Below are 15,327 nucleotides of genomic sequence, written 5' to 3' on the forward strand. Positions count from 1 at the left end.
ACCACTGTAGCATGACGCCTCTGCTCCAGGGCAAGCAATGATGTGGCAACTGTGTATTTTAAGTACTTAAAGGAATTATATGAAAACTATAATCTTACCTATACATCATTTTTCACAAACCAATTTGGAGGATTGTAAGAATTTTTGAGTATGAAGATTGTTTCAGGTGGGTAAGATCTATCCACTATTGTACAAAACCATAAAAATGCTTTGCCCACTGAGGGCATTAAGTGCAAAAAATGAAGAACAGATCCTTGCACTTCATGGGGTACAACACAAGCCCCCCACTCAATTTTGTAAGATGAGTTTTAGGGCAGGATTGAGGAATTTTTGTAGGTCTGGACCATGGAAATACATCACTGATTATTTCATCCTTGCTTGTAAGGATAAATGATTAGGGTAGTTATCGCTGCACTGTGCAGAAAAAAAATGAATACACCTCTACAATATTCTTGCCTTTTTCAAATGTCTACATATAAACAAATTATTCCCCTCAGAAAATCTTTCAGTTTTGTGTAGATTTTGTTGTGGATTTTTGTGTGTGTGCAAAATCTCCACATGTTTTCTCCACAGTGGCATCCCTAGCGGCACCCATTGCTGTGTGTGTGAACTGCCTTGCTCTCACTACCCCACCTGGCCAAACCACCTCCCCAACACCCTCAGAGTCCCACGTGGCGGCCACCACATGGGACTCTGAAGGCACCAACAACCCCCAGCAGCCGCCACTACTTTCTCCCTTGCCCAGTAGCCATGCCAGTCCCTCCAGGTGTACAACCGCATCATTTTGTGACACCACTCTTCCCCCATAGAGAAAATGATGCAACTTGACATCACTTTAAAAGATGAGGCTCCATCCTATGGAATTCTGGATTTACAAGGTCTTTAGCCTTCTCTGCCAAAGAGTGCTGGAGCCTCACAAAAGTACAAATCCCAGGATTCTGTAGAATGGAGCCATGCCAGTTAAAGTGTCAAAATACATCATTTCTACAGTGCAGATACACCTCCAATGTGAATAGAGTGTTTGAACATTTGGATTTGTCAGCAATTTTTCCCCCATTTTATTACAAAACTTTATTAGTTACACAAACCTAAATTCTTTATGGAAACATACAATTAGACATACACAAAATCTATATAAGTTAATGTAACAGCTTAACACTACACACACACACACACACACACACACACACACATGTCTTAACACATAAAACTATAAATTAAACTGTCAATTAAAACAGCAATCAATTAAAAGGAGTAGAGACTTAAATGAGCACTGCATGAAAATCTAAAATATAGTTGATATGACCTAAAAGCACAGCATAACGACAAAAATACATCAGAATTGAAACACCCAAGAAAACAAAAAGGCCTTTGCCTGGCGCTGGAAACAAGATAGATGCCACAAATGGAGACCTATTATGCTGGCCACCCAACCGTATAAAAAGCTTCACAAATAAACAGGAGCACTATGAAGTGTGTCCAGAAACAAACTGGTTGCTAGCAAAGATGGTTCAATTAAGATCAATGGTGAGAGATGACATATTGTGTGGAACTACAAATGTAAAGAGCAGGTGGCTAACAAAACCTCCCATTCCCTTCCTCTGGCTGTATCAACTTGGATATAGCAAAATAATATTTGTTGACTACTACCGGAAGAGGACTAAGTCCAAATACTTTCCTTTCCCCTCCTTCCTGCAGTCTTTAGACCAGCCTGAAAACCAGCCCCAGAACATTTTCCAAACCAGTTCTTGGGGGAGCATGACAGGGTTGTGATGGGAAGGGCAGATCACTCCCTGCTCATTTGTACTGGATTCAACTATTTTGTCAGCAGAAGTCCAGGACTGGATTTTGTGAAGTGTGTATTTCTACTGACAATGTATTTTGGTGATAATGAATTAAGTAAATTTCTTGAACAAGTTAAATCAAACAGCAAACCATTCAATAAACTGGAATAAATCAAAATACCTTGGCTTTACTGCTATGTGAATCAGGTTTACAAAATCAAAGGGCAAACTAAAGACTACAGTCCTAAAGTATGGATGAATTGTCTGTGTTTTCCCCCAGACACACAATGTACTAATATATAACAAAAAGCCAGAAATCAGTGATAAGTGAGGGCATACTCATATTCCAAAGGTAATTCTCTGATGATCTAATGAATATAGGTTGTGTTGAGTTGAAAAATGCCAGTGTTAACTTTCTGTACCTTTTGAAAGACAATGACTTAAAGGTTTCAAAAAAAGATTTTTTTTGATAGAAATATGTAACATTAGTTTTGTATGAAAATATGAATTCTGAGTAAGGTACCTAAGCCCCTTTTCATGAGAACAAAGCAACATAAAAGGCTATATCTTTTCTGCTCTTTCCCTAGATAGTATGCAAAAAATATACTGCCCAAGTATATTGGAAAAATTGCTTTTATATTGATGTTCACATATTATTAACACAATAGTGATGGTGGGGAGTGGGATGAGGGGAATCTCTTGACTCTCACAATTTCCCTTATATAGTATGTTGTATCAGATTATCTATGAAGAAGGTAAACAAAACAGTTATCTTGCGTTCCACAAAATGACTGAGCAAGCCAGGCAGTAAAAAGCATTACCTTTTATTACTAACAACCAATAAGTAGACTCCTATAGAGTCTATAACTGAAAGTCTCTCTCTGTAAGAGCAGTTTAAGACGTCTTAAAATTTAGCAAATGTTCTTACCTAAAGGCCTCCTCCAGTGTTTAGATTAATCTTTGCAAATCCTTACTACTAGACTAGTTTGGCTATACAAAAGACTTGGCAAGGGATTACAAAGCTCCTAATGAACCTCCTGTCAGGGGTTAATTGGTAAGCTTTATTTTCCTTTTAAAGAATCAAAATGGTCCTAAGATATTTTTTTTAAAAAAATATGATCTGTACAGTCAATATTTCATTGAGCTAAAGATGCAGAAATTTCAAAATATAATATATTATTGATAATCATGTATTATAACAGATTAATATAAATATTTAAACATACACCTTAAACTCCTGACATATTTCTTTTACACTCTTTTGTTTACAGTGATGAAATGAATTTAAACTCACTCACAAAGTGAATGCCAAAGATTGCAGTATCTGTCACTTGCAGAGGAATTTGCCAGCATTCTTATGTTTAGATTTATTTTCAATATTATATAAATTCAAAATAAATGTTTATTCATCCATCTTGTGTATTAAAAATACTGAATTATATCCCAGATCTAGAATAGAATAATTGGACAATAAATAAAAATATAAACTATATTTTTGGCCTCATTTTTAAAATCATATATATATCTGTAAAATATTGTATGAAATATAAGCAAGCAGTTTGATTATATACATTTTACGACTGAAACAGTTCAAATATTTCAGATTTCACATTCCAGAAAATATTGTCATGTCTGTGTATTTTTATTATTATTATTTATTGAAATTGAACGTTCTTGTAGCTTGGCCTTCAACTGTTCTGATTTGGCAGGGATATACCAATTAATCCTTTGTTCCACGTTTTCAGTTGCTTTTAAAATATAGAGCAGAAATATAGAGCAGAAAACCTTTCACACTTTCCCTAGAATCTTATCTTTCCCAGTAGGCTCAGGCAAAAGCAAACTATTGCAGCATTTCCTTGTGCATTTTACCCCATTATTCAGATCAACCCTGTCCAGTGAAACCTGCAGCAGCACTCTATAAGCAGTTTGCAATCTGTAATCCAATTGCCCCCAACAAGCTGGGTACTCATTTTACTGCCCTATGAAAGGATGGAAGGCTGAGGGACTTGCAGACCACCTCTAAGGGGCAGCCTGCAGCTGCCTTCAGGTGCACCAGATTAGGGCCACGGCATCTGCATGCCACGGCCCCGATTTGGCCTTTCCAGGGTATTAAAAGGAGTGACAAAAAGCAGCTTCTTTTTGTGCCCTGGAAAGGGTGCGATAGCCATGCCGCCACAGCTTGAAGGTGCTCCTTTGGTGCTGCGTTGTGTGGACACAGCACTAGAGGAGCGCTGTGATGCCATGCACTGTGTGGAGCAGCACATGGTGTAATGGCACCCTGGGGGTGGAGTCAGGGGAGTTTATTGCACCATGGAAGGAGGCACGGAAGGAGAACAGAACAGAAGGGGCCTGGAACGAGTGGGGGACGCATTTTACTGCACACAGAAGTCCCTCACTCGTTGCGTTCCATTCCCCATCCATTCCCCATCTGTCCCAGAGGGGGTGATTTTTTAGAACTGTTTCAGTCCTCTGGGGACGGATTGGGAATGGAAGGGAAGGGAAAGGAATGAGTAAGGGACTTCTCTGCACAGTAAAATGCGTCCCCCACTTGTTCCGTTCCCTTCCTGGCCCCTTTTGGACCATTCTCCCACTGTGCCAGGAGCCTGTGCGATAAACTCCAGAGTGTGCATCATGTGGATATGACGCCCCAACTCAGCCCCAGGCTGGCCTTAATGGCTGGTCTGCACAGGGCCTGAGTCAACTTGGAGCCCTTTTAGACTGAACTCCACTGTGGTTGCAGTACTGGTATTTAACCACTATGCCACCATGGCTCCCTTCATGATTCACTAGAAAAAAACATAATGCTAGGTAAGACAGAAGGAAGCAGAAAGAGAAGGGGACTGCATGCCAGATGGATAGACTCAGTCAGAGAGGCCATGGCCTGAGCCTACAAGACCTGAGCTGAGTGGTGGAGGACAGGAAGTATTGGAGATGTCTCATTCATAGGGTCACCATGAGCTGTGGTTGACTTGAGGGTAGTTAACAACAACAGGGATTTTTGCCCTTTTCCAGGGTTATTTTGTCTGCTCCACACTTTTGTTGGGAACATTGATGACTGGGTCAGGATGGTTTCTTAAACAGCCAGTCACTTGGCAGGTAACGAGGGGAGATACAGGATTGGGATGAACACCTATAGCACCCCCTTGCGGTGAAGGAGAGTCCTCTGGAACTGCTTATTTTGGTCATGCGACTAAGGGGATGGGGAAAGTTACTCTTCTTGGAGCTGGCCAAACTCTCATTTTAAGTCCTGTGACTTGGAGGAGGAAGCTTCAGCTTGGCCTTTCAGATTGAAGCTGGCTGAGGAGCAACCACTTACTGGGTTGTCTTTGGGGTTCAGGTAATTTGCCCAGGGGAAGCTGCGGAGGAGGTCTGGGGAAAGACCACCTTCCTCAGCTGCCCCTACAATAGGTTACTCTCTGCTTTTGCAGTTCTAAAGTGGAAATAAAACACAGGATAGATTTAAATATAGTGGCCCATTTTACAACACAGCTTTCTGTGCCTGTCTTATTATTTCCCAAGTTGGTTGGCAAATACTTTTTGCCAGCTTGATCACACTCTGCTGTTGTTTGAAGACACATGTCTTGGTTGTATCTGTGACATGTTGGGAGGGTATGCTATAATAAGAAAGTGAGGCTACAGCACACTGTTTCAAGTCATGCAGTGGTCAGCATTGCCCCAGCCAAAGGCCAAAGGCCATTCAAACATACACACAAACCCAGAACCTCAACCAGTCAATATAACCAGCCAAAGTCATTGCTAATTTTCAGATCCACTGCTTATTTTAAAGTTCTACTTAACTCAAAGTAATTTTCAAGACTAATTAGCCTAAGATATAGAAACCACTCATTTACTGATAGGACTTAAAATGTTTTGGAGTAAATGTGCCAGCAAGTACAAGTTATGTCACTGACGTGATAATTGCAGTTATCACTAGATAACCTATATGTGTGAATTTGTTATCACTAGTTATTGAATGATCAGTTATCACAGATCATTGCCTTTTAATGTGTCACACAATTGCCAAATGAGGGGGAATCCAAGATAGGATGTGAAAAGCCTATCATATAGTTGCCTATCTAATGTTGTCAAACTATTATTAAACTAAATGTGTGAATTATCCATGATTGCAGCAATAACCTATGATGTGTTTCTCATAAAATGTCTTGACATTAGTCTAAATGAAGAAAAACACAAAAACAGAGTGTGGCTAAGAAACTTGCTCTTTTACTTAAATTCCTTTCTTAGTTCAAGACATCAGTTTAAAACTTATGTTGACCCTTAATGTGCTAATGACCAAGAAAACCGCTTATTACAAAGAAAATGAAATGGCAACCATTGGCTGCAGATGGCAGACATGCTGATACTGCAGACCCTGGAGGAGAATTCACTCTTAATTGGCATTAGGATCAGAGTACCAGGTTGCTTTTCTCTCTGTTGTTGCTGCACATTCCTTTACAAAAGGCTTTAAACATTAGTGACTTGAACCAGGTAGCTCTGGTTATCTTTAGACCAATATAAGAAGAAAGCTTTCTACTTCCAGTCAGTTATTTTCTCTTAGTTTCAATGGGAACAAGATTTACTACTCCTTCAAGAGGGATAGTAATGTTAGCCTGTTACAGCAAAACCAACAAAACTCTTTGTTGGAAATATTATAGGAACAATATTTCTGAGCTAGTTCGAATGAATTTTATTTACATTCTTATACTCCCTCTAGAAACTGAAAGTTTGCCTTGACTGAGACAATTCTCTGGCATTTCACATGTCAGTATTTCTTGCTCTGGTATATTTCCAAACAATTACTAGGTTCTTTCACATGTTTTAGATGGAGGAACATGAAGCAGCTGAGAAATAAGGATAGCCAGACACTGTGTCATGCCATGTTTTGCAACCATAACCCAGGGGAATGTGCGTGACTGAGGTCTAGAGTGTACTCAGGAATCAAATAGCTGATAATGTTCCAAATTCTTTACCATGTGGAGGTTACTTTCTATTATCAGGACTCAAGGGTGCTTAAAAATCATTTTTATTGCACGTAAGACCAGTTAGTATATATGGACCTGTCTGAAACATTTGATTCATCATTCTAAAATGAAATAGTATTTTCCTTAACCTCCTCCCTCCACTTTCATGACATTTACAAACTTAATTGGGAATAAACCTCAACAGACTCACTGGGAAGGCATTACTTTCAGCTTTACACAACAGAATCAGTTTACAAAACTGATACAGAACAAAAGTCACAGATTTCAAACAAAAATGTTTTGCATTTCTGAAGATTTACTCCTCAGTGTTGTCAATTGATTAAACCAATTAATTCTATAAACTTCATTTAGCATTTCAGCATTTAACACTGTCTATTTCATTCATTTATTACTTTAAAAGGACATTTTTGTAAATTTCAAATAAATTTGCTCCAAAACACACTGCAGAAATAATCCGGTTTCAGACTGTGTTAACTGCCCTGGCTGTGTCACAGGGAATCCTGGGAACTGTAGTTTGTTGTGGCCCCAGCGCTCTTTCTGACAGAGAAGACTAAGTGTCTTACAAAACTACAGCTCCCAGAATTCCCTAGCATTGAGCCAAGGCAGTTAAAGCAGCCTCAAACTGGGTTATTTCTGCAGTGTGTTTTGGACCTTTATGAGTGCAATAAAACAACACTAGTGTTGGAAATAGTGTTTCCCAGTCATTAGCATCCCATTTCCAGAGATTTTAGGTCAAAACCTGAGAACAGGGGGTTGAGTGCATGGGTGCTTGTACAGTCATCCCTCCATATTCATGGATTCTTTATCCATGTAGTCAAGCATCCATGGTTTGAAAATGTTTCTAAAAATATAAATTACACAAAGAAATTATGATTTTGCTATTATATATAAAGAACACAATTTTACTATCCATTGTATTTAATAAGACTGGAACATCCATGGATTTTGATTGTGGAATTGGTGACAAGGTCAATCTAGGCAAATGAGCACTGAATTCATATAAAACAAGGTGGTGGTTGGGGACACCAATACAATTTTTCAGTAGGCAGCAAAATGTGCCCAGTAGCTGCAGCATTTCCTTCCATTCCAGCTAGGATTTGCCTGGCTTAGAACACACATGACACATAGGTAATTTACTGAGGCCTTATGTGCTACTGGAAATTGTGATAGGCCTATTACCAGCCCCTGAATGTGTTATCTTCCTCTACAGCCCCTGTACCACTGCTGCCAGGACTTGTGCAACAAGAAGACTCCCCAATAGCAAAACTATTGCTGGTTCCAAATGGCACATTGCACTCAAGTGCACATGCCCACTACCTCTTCCTAATCGTCATTCCTTGTTGATAACTTTTCAGTGCATTGACACTACACAAGCACAACACATATACAAACAACTTTGCACTGAACCAGGAATCCTGTTACCCTAGCTTGGAATAGGGTAGTCCACCATGCCCTATGAGCCACCTAAAGGAGTTTAGTCTACAGAAGAGATGGTTTAGAGGTAACCTGATAGCCTTAAGTATTTTAAGGGATCTCATATTGAGGATGGAACAAACTTGTTTTCTGTCACTTCAGAGAGTAGAACACAGAGTGATGGATTCAAACTACAGCTAAAAAAATTCCAGCTAAACATAAAGAAGAACTTCTTGACAGTAAGGGCTGTTTGACAGTGGAATATGCTGTCTCAGAGCGTGGTGGAGTCTCTTTCTTTGAAGAGGATGGATAGCCATCTGTTGGGTGATGTCCTCCTGCACAGCAGGGGTTTGGACTGGATGGTTTGGACCCTTATGGTTTCTTCTAACTCTATGATTCTATGACATTGGTACAGAGGCTGTAAAATCAGCTCAGACACAAAAATCAAACTTCCCCCTGAGATTTGTCTGGAGCCTAGAAAAACAAACAGTTGACTATAATTTCATCTGAAGTTCTCAGCCCTGGTAGCTCTAGTTGGAAAACTCCTCCAAACTCAAAGTGTCTTGTAATTAGCTTGACTTTTCCAAGCCATTGTTAGAGAACTCTCAGTAAAACTCTTTTTCTTCTAACAAAAGACTACCTGAGCAAGGCAGGTATACAGAAACACCACAGTTCACCCTTTCCCAAGCAATTTAAGTCTTAAGAATGAGGAAAGTGGCCATCAGAAAAGTTGGCTAGTGAATATAGAGCTCTTGTTGGTCTCATTCTTAAGGTATGCCTATTCCAGAGCATATTTCTAGTTCCTCAACATTAGCATTATATTTTTGGCTTAAAAACTGCAATGCAAATATTACTGATTGCTTTGAATCCATGACCTAATTCACACACAGACACACAAAACAAACATTGTCAAAGGTTGCATTGAAAAATTCCCCCTGAAAAAAATGGAAGACAGAATGAGGTGATCACCTCATGCAAGAGATTTTGGGTATCATGAAATTCCTTATATTTTCTAAACTGGTCCCCTCAAGGCCTCTTTACTTTTAATATCACTGCTCACCAACTACTCAGCTGGGGAATAATTAAAGCTGAATCCAAATGCCTTGATTTTGCCATTCTAGTATTAGGTTTTTATGTACAGCATTTAGTGGAAAGAGTTAAACTGTGATTCCTAAAGTACTATGTCTAGAACAGGTTCATTATGATTTGCTGTACATCAAAAGTTAGAGATGAGAGAGAGAGAGAGAGAGTGTGTGTGTATACCATGGGATGTGACAAAACACTAGTGGCTCATTGTCCAGGTAACGAAAAATATTTCCCACACCAGTTTCTCTTCTGCTTGGACACCTTTGACTGGTAACAAGATGTGTCAGTATGTATCCCAGATCAAAGGACATATTAAAGCTGGCATGGTTAGTAACTGAACAGATAAAACCTATCTAGTCCATTATTAATTAAAAAGAGCTCCAACTGTTGATATGGTCCTCACAATCTCAACTGAGTTTTATCAACTCACATTTCTAGCACATAGAACTCTCCTTTTAAATCAGTCTCATTGATCAGAATTTACTATGTTCATTGTTCTGTCTGACTGTAACCACAGCAATTTAGTCATCACCGTTTGGGAAGTAATATTTGTAAACTGCTTTTAGTTTCACAAAGCTGTCCAGAAACAATATTAATGTTCACTGTATTGTACATGTGACTCATGTAACTAATAATATATTTTTAAAAACTGTACTCATAAACCTAAAAAGAATAGTAAGTAATCAACTCTCAATTTTCCTGATACCTATAATTACCAATAATAATAATAATAATAATAATAATAATAAAGCTGCTGTGTATCATGCAGCAAGAAACTTGAGACAATCTACAGGTCAAGTGTAGCCATTTTTGGAGCAGTGTGGATGTCTGGAAGGCCTGCCAACTAGGAGCCATCAGAACTGCAAGGACTTCCTTTCTCAAACAGCTGTGGACTATATTACATCTGACATGACGAGCATCTCTTGAATCTACCTTTCAAATATTCGGCAAACCATTTTCTCACTGTCCTTCACAAAGTTGACATTTTCGGCAGCATGATAGGAAAGATGTCACGTCGGCTGCTTTTCAAGTTCTTGTCACAGTAGTTAGCACTAGTTCTGTCATCTTTACTCTCCTCACAATCCCCCATCTTTAGCCATGTCACAAATAATAATACTTCCAATGTGGGGTGGGGTTTTTTCCCCATCAAATTTCAAATATTATCAACCAGCTGTATATCGCTGGAATTTACTAGTTATGTTAATTTCTGTTGCTGATCCTCCTAAAAGCTGGAACATAATGAATTTTTAAATTAACAACAACAACAACAGCAAACACCAAACAACACTTGGGACAGCACTATGATTATAAATGTAAATTTGAAAGTCACTGGATTTATTTTTATTATCTAAATACATATGTGCATGCTTCTTCAAATGCAGATTTGGAGTATGCTAGCTCTTATTATTATTTCCTTCCCCCACCATTTTTATAATGTTCTCAAGCTGCAGCAGAAGATTATTGGAAAGCATTTTTGGGGAAAAAAATCACATTCGTGCTGTCCTTTAGTCTTTCCATTTAATTCAACCTTCGCATCAACTTAATATTTGGTGTTTGCTTTTCACATGGAATCACTGATGCCTATTGTTTGTGAAATATATGGTTTACCATTGTACAGCACTCAAATGTAAAAATATACACACAGAGCATGCATAACGTAGTTGTTTTAAACTAGGGTCAGGATTGGGAATACAAAACAGGGAGGAGAGAAACAGTGAAGGAAATGTCAGGCTTATGGTATCTGTAAATATCTGTGTAGTAAGACAAAGAATTACAGACATGCACAGCCTATGCTTCTCTATGTGAATTTAGGTCAAGCTACAGAATCGGAAATATCTCAGACCTGAACGGTAGCAGATTTTTTCCTGTTTGATACTGTTTGGATCCTGCCAGAGAAATTAATAGGGCATTGTACAGATTGAGTGGTGGTTTGGAGTGGGGGGAAGAGGGAAAGAAGAAGAAGGGATAGTGCCAACAAAAGGTACATTTATCAATTATATTAAACTCACAAAGCAGCTATTTCTAATGCGGATTTTAAAACAACGTAAACCTGTCAAACTTTAAATTTTCCTCCCTATGTCTAATGTTCTACTTGGACTATTATTTTTTTTCAGTCTATAAAGAAATATTTTGAAAGTTAATTATAAAGCTTACCAATAAATGTTCCTATGACAAAGACAGTATTTTCTTTAGACTATGTCTTTGTGCAAATCACAGGGTTAATTATAAATTATAATTAGAACCAGGGGTCCTAAGGCCACAATTTCTTTCTGGAAACCCCCCACCTCCCCCATCATACCCTTTTCTAATTGTACTCAGGTGCCTCAGGCACTAGTTATGCTGCTACAACAAATATATCACAATCATTCCTTTTAAAACTGAAGAGTAATATAAGAGGCAAGAGCATGCATTTGTACGCAGTTAGAAATGTACAGTAAAGCTCTTTGAGGTGAATCCTTTGGACATTAGCATGTTTGAATATAGTTCTGAAAGGAGCATATACCGTATTCTGCATCTTTCATGATGATTTCTCCCATCCATGGGAAATATCTCCAATAAATACCTGATGGACAGGTGAGGTTTAGAGAATAAAACAACTCTCCCCTTCCCTGTGTTTTGTGCCACAGATGCCATAGAATATCTGTGACTATTATGATGCTAAGAGCACATCCAGATGGTTGCACGGCTGCAAGCCCAGCCTCGCTGTGGCATTACCATTACATAACCAAGTCTCATCACAGAGACAGCTGGAGAAGCAAAGATGCCTCCAGTATTCACACCTGGTTTCACCCGCCAGGTCTTGGTCCTTCTGCTGCAGTTATGCCATGAAAGCACTACATACAGTGCACAAGGGGTTACAATGCACACTTGCACGTCATAATATTTTATGGCTTATAAAGGGAGATCAAAATATCCAGTTTTCTTGATCTTGCACTTTTTGAGATTGCCATGCTATTTCTGCAGCCAATAATTTGCTGTTCAGCTATGAACTCATACATGAAATCCATACTAAGACATGAAAAGCCCTGCTAGGTCTGACCAAAAATCCTTCCAGTTCAGTATCTTATTTCCCATGTTTAGCCAAATGGATAGCCCTGGGAAACATTTTCACTGTTTCACCTCTGGAATGAATATATGTAATTGCATTTCACACTGCCTCTGAACACATCAATACTTTGTTTTAGCTAACATAGCTAATAGGAGAGACCTATTGTCCTTTACATTGTCTATTGTTGTTGTTGTGTGCCTTCAACTTGTTTCCAATTTGTGACAACCGTAAGGCAAACCTATCATGGGATTTTCATGGCAAGAGTTGTTATAAATAATATATATATATATATATATATATATATATATATATATATATATATATATATATATCCTACCTTTCCCTTTTGAGGATCTAGGGGGGTAACAACAGTCCAATATAATATTTAAAAACGGTAGTAACATGATCCCAATCCCCTAGCCCTCCCACCTTCTGCTAAAATACAAATAAAACATCATACTATATAATAACAGTAGCAGTATCACACATTACACCCAGTTGCATAGAGGATGCAGCTAAGAGGAGGCTTGGCATTGCCTTCCCTTGACTTGCCCAAGATCACCCTGTAGGTTTCATGATCGAGTGGGGAATCAAATCCTGTCTCCAGAGTCATAGTCCAAACTCAAACCACTCAAACCACTACACCACATGTGTCTAAGCCCCCTTTAAAGCCATAATAGCATGACTGTAAATTCCATACATGTAAGATCAAGAGTAGGAATGTCGTGCTCCAGATACTGTCCCATGCCCAATGAGGTCTGGCAGAGCATGGGGCAGTACTGTTTTCAGGAGGGAATCACCAATTGTGGATAGAATTTGAAAACAAATGGCTACAGATAATTACTTTTCACATTAAGAAGCCTGTCGTCATGCTCCTTTTCTGTAAGAATGTCATGGCTGTTTTTTGGGAGGGGGACCAAGTAATGCTTTGTAGGAGTTATTTGTTATTTGGCTAGAGCAGGGGAGTATTGTCTCTTAGTAAATAGGCTCTTACATCTTCCTCATCATATGGACTGGTGGTGGTGGTGGTGGTGGCAGACAGGATTTAATTCATTCTCTAGCCTTCAAACTAAGGTCCTGCACTGCAGAATCCTGTTTGTTGTTTTTTTATTTGCCTTTAGTCAAGTAATATTGGAGAAAAGAAATATGTTACATGAAATGTTGCAATATAATACACGAGGAAATGTGCCAGAAATACTTCCTAGATGGTTTCAGAAAATGTTGCTCCAACATTTGACTGGATAAGGGTGAACAAACTGAAACTTAATCAAGAGAAGACAGGTGTGGTCTTGGTAATTCAAAATGCAGATCAGGGAATACAGATTAAGCCTGTGCTGGAAGGAGTTATACTCCTCTGGTGTACTCTGGATTCAGCCCTGAGCCTGGAAAGTCAAGTTTCAGTGATGGACAAGAGTGCTTTTTCACAATTAAAGCTTGTCCAGCAGCTTCACCCATTCCTAGAGATGTCAGATCTGGCCATGACGACACATGCTGTAGTTGCATCCTGCTTTGATTATTGTAACGGTCATTTTAAAAGTGTTTGAAAACCTCAGCTGCTTCAAAGAGCTGCAACCAGATTGTTATACTGCTACCCTCCTTGCTATCATTGTGAAGGCAGGTGAAGATTTTTTCTGTTGGCAGGCATCTAAAGACTCATTGCTCAAGTAAAAAGGGTCTTGGGAAATGTCCTGTTTTCTTTTCTTTTCTTTTTAAAGGTTATATTTTCAACTGTTTCTAATTTTATTGACAATTTATTGACAATTGACAGTTTAATTAATATTATTTATTTATTTTAACTCTTTTATGTGTGAATAATTTTAGCTGTATTTGCTTTTAACTTTTGTTAAGATGCCTTAAATCCTGAACTGGGGGAAATGTGGGATATTGTCATCATCATCATCATTGTTGTGACTACAGACTGCCAAAATAAAGCTGCTTCGGGTCTCTTTGGAGGTATGCTGTTTAAATGATGCATGCATCCTAAGAATCCGGAAGCTGCACCAAAGCTGCACTCCAGCGCTTAGGAATGGAGTGTGGCTTTGGCGTGACCTCTGGACTCTTAGGACCCATGCATCATTTAAATAGCATACCTCCAAAGAGACCCGAAGCAGCTTTATTTTGGCAGTCTGTAACAGGCCTAAGGAGCCCTGCTTGACCATGGAAACTAACCGGGTGAGCTTGGTCAAATCACATTATTCAGAGCTGTAGGGAATACAAAAAATCAGTCTGCTGGCAGCAAATGTAAGGCTGGGCAATGGCAACAAGGGTCTGTTCCTCCCATGTTCCCCTCTGCAGGCCACAGCACTGCATCATTGGCTGAGAAAAATGTTCATGAAATTATCTGGAAATCTATTTCTAAATTTTGTTTCCAAATTGTTCAGGACTTTTTTGTTGTTGCTTATTTTGGAAGTTTTTTGGGGGGAGGGGAAGATGGTACTCCAGGTACTGTTTTCATCTGGATAACGGGGGGGGGGGGGGGGAGAAGGGAGAAAGAAAACTTCCAAGGAAAACCTTTTGTTTAAAATATCAACTATTATGAGTTTGTTTGACCAAAAAAATGCAGCTTTGAAGTAATCCTGAGGCATTTTAAAACTTTTCCACTGGAGAAATCTTAGTAGTAACCCCACAGATGAGGCACACCCCTTAAAACCCTTTCTTTATGTGTAATCTTTACTGTGAACAGCAAGTGGCTCTGTCATTGGCAGTAGTTCTATGAGAGGCTGGAGAAGCCACCCCCAAGATTCACAAGCAGTTAAGCAGCATCCAAAAAGCAGAGCTGAGATCAGTTACACACACGAGGCAGTAAAGAAACCAATAAGGGATGTCCCCAAGAAAGGTCTACGAAGCAGAGTTGAGGCCACATTCCTTCAAGTCCTACTAAGCTAAAGTCCAGGGAGGCAGAGGCTGAAGCACACAGCTGGTAAAGTCTTTGTGGAGGCCACTCCAGCTATGATTGGGCTAAGACCTTGATAGTATGCTCCCGAAGTGGCCCGCTGCTGCAATCCCAAATTGG

At 39.2% G+C, this 15,327-nt stretch overlaps 1 protein-coding gene across 21 annotated transcripts in view; it reads right to left on the minus strand.

The window, feature by feature from the left end:
• CADPS (calcium dependent secretion activator) overlaps window positions 1-15,327 on the minus strand; it is a 452,259-nt gene that overhangs the window by 142,103 nt on the left and 294,829 nt on the right. The window lies entirely within an intron of this gene.

The sequence above is a fragment of the Sceloporus occidentalis genome, unplaced genomic scaffold (assembly GCF_023333645.1).
Source record: "Sceloporus occidentalis isolate IW3139 unplaced genomic scaffold, rSceOcc1.0.p SCAF_1, whole genome shotgun sequence".
NCBI classification, from domain to species: Eukaryota; Metazoa; Chordata; class Lepidosauria; order Squamata; family Phrynosomatidae; genus Sceloporus; species Sceloporus occidentalis.